Raw genomic sequence first — 2423 nt, 5'->3', positions numbered from 1 at the left:
TGACTGTCAGAAGTTATCTGGGAGAAGATATTTGCAAATGACATACCAGATAAAGGGCCAGTATCCAAAATCTATAAAGATCTTATCAAACTCAACACCCTAAGAACAAATAATCTAATGAAGAAATGGGCAAAGGACATGAACAGACATTTCTGCAAAGAATACATCCAAAAGGCCAAGAGACACATGAAAAAAATGCTCCACATCACTCGGCATCAGGGAAATAAAAATCAAAACCAGAATGAGATACCACCTCACACCTTTCAGAATAGCTAACATGAACAAGTCAGTCAATGACAGATGCTGGCGAGAATGTGGAGAAAGGGCAACCCTCCTACACTGTACGTGGGAATGCAAGCTGGAGCAACCACTCTGAAAAACAGCGTCGAGCTGCCTCAAAAAGCTGAAAATACAACTACCCTATGACCCAGTGCTTGTAGTGTTTATAAAAAATTTAAAAAAATAATTTAAAAAATCCATTTAAGAAAAAACACATATTGCAAGCCCAGAGCTAATCTTATATTCAATCAAAAACGTTTGAAAGTTTTCCTCTTAAAGATAAGAAAAAATACAAGTGTGTCCACTTTCACTACTCTCATTTGACATAGTACTGGATGTCCTAGCCAGAGAAACAAGGAACACAAAGAAATAAGAGACTCCAAAAAAAAAAAAAAAGAAGAAGAAGAAGTAAAATTTTCTTATTTTGGATAACATGAACTTACCTGTTAAAAAATCCTAAAAACTTCACAAAAACTTTGAATAAACAAATTTAGTAAAGCTGCCAAATACAAGATCAATACATAAAAGACAAGAATTTTGTTTTGTTTCATTTTTTTTAATATGGAATGCTTCCCAGTTTTTCATGTCATCCTTGTTCAGTGATCACGCTAATCTTCTCTGCATCATTCCAATTTTAGTATATGTGCTGCCAATGTAAGCACAAGACAGGTGGATTTTAACACTCTAATGATGAACTATCTGAAAAAATAAAGAAAACAATCTAATTCACAATAGCAGCAAAAATAAAAAAATACTTAGGAATAGATTTAACTAAGAAGATGTACTCCATAAACTATGACATTGATAAAGAAATTGAAGGAGACACAACTGGAAAGATAGCTCATATTTATGGATAGTAAGAATTAACTTTGTTAAAATGTCCATACTACCGAAAACCATCTGTAAATCTAATTCCTATCAAAAATCCAACGTTAGGGGCGCCTGGGTGGCTCAGTGGGTTAAGCCGCTGCCTTCGGCTCAGGTCATGATCCCAGGGTCCTGCGATCGAGCCCCACATCAGGCTCTCTGCTCAGCAGGAAGCCTGCTTCCTCTTCTCTCTCTGCCTGCCTCTCTGCCTGCTTGTCATCTCTCTCTGTTAAATAAATAAATTAAAAAACTTATAAAAATACCTATATTATTTTTTTACAGAAGTAAAGAATACTAAAATGTATATGAGACCATAAAAGACAACAAATAACCAAAGCAGTTCTGAGAACGAATGAAGAAGAGAAATTACACTTCTTGATTTGAAACTATACTACAAAGCCCTCATGCTCCAAACAATAAAGTATACTGGCATAAAAACAGACCAATAAACAAGTAGAACAGAATTGAGAGTCCAGAAATAAATCCTTTCATACAGTCACCTAATATTTGACAGGCGCCAACATATGTAATGGGTAAAGATAGTCTGTTCAATAAATGATATTTAAAACTGTCGCATAAACAGTATGAAACTGGAACTTATATCACTCATAAGTCTTAACTTGAAATAGATTAAAGACTTAAAGGTGATGCATGAAACTAAATTTCCTAAAGGAAAACATAGGAAAAATTCTCCTTGACATTGGTCTTGCCAATAGTTTTTTGGATACCAGACCAAAAACACAAGCAAAAAAAGCAAAAATAAATAAATGGTATTACATCAAACTAAAGTTTCTGCATTGCCAAAAAAAAGAGAGAGAGAACGAAAACACAATCCACAGAATGTAAGAAAATACTTACAAATCTTATATCTGAAAAGAGGTTAAAAAACAACAGATACAAATGAAAAAAATATATAATTAAAAAAATAGCAAAGGATCTCAATAGACTTTTTATTCAAAAAAGTTATATAAATGACCAACAGGAGCATTAAAAAGTGCTCAACGTAAAAAACTCAGGGCAAAGTCATTATGTTGTTGTATACCTCTGAAAAACACAGCAAGATATTACTACCTATTAGAATATATACTACCAAAAAATTGAAACTAACAAATTTTGGTAAATATTGGGGACAATAGGGAACTTATGCACTGTGATAGGGATATAAATTTGTATGGAGAACAGTATGGAGATTATTCATATTATTAAAAGTAAAATTACCATATGATTCAGTAATCCCACTTCTAGGTATATATCTAATGGAAACGAAGTCAATGTTT

At 33.1% G+C, this 2423-nt stretch overlaps 1 non-coding gene across 1 annotated transcript; it reads right to left on the bottom strand.

Annotated features, from left to right (window-relative positions):
- Positions 1-834: 834 nt before the first annotated feature.
- LOC132009069 (U6 spliceosomal RNA) lies at positions 835-941 on the bottom strand. The gene has a single exon (XR_009401779.1). It is a non-coding gene; the product is annotated as a U6 spliceosomal RNA (small nuclear RNA).
- Between the last annotated feature and the right edge of the window lie 1482 nt (positions 942-2423).

This window comes from Mustela nigripes, unplaced genomic scaffold, assembly GCF_022355385.1.
Source record: "Mustela nigripes isolate SB6536 unplaced genomic scaffold, MUSNIG.SB6536 HiC_scaffold_4112, whole genome shotgun sequence".
NCBI classification, from domain to species: domain Eukaryota; kingdom Metazoa; phylum Chordata; class Mammalia; order Carnivora; family Mustelidae; genus Mustela; species Mustela nigripes.
The sequence above is the reverse complement of the archived record's forward strand: the minus strand, read 5'-3'. Positions and strand labels throughout refer to the sequence as shown.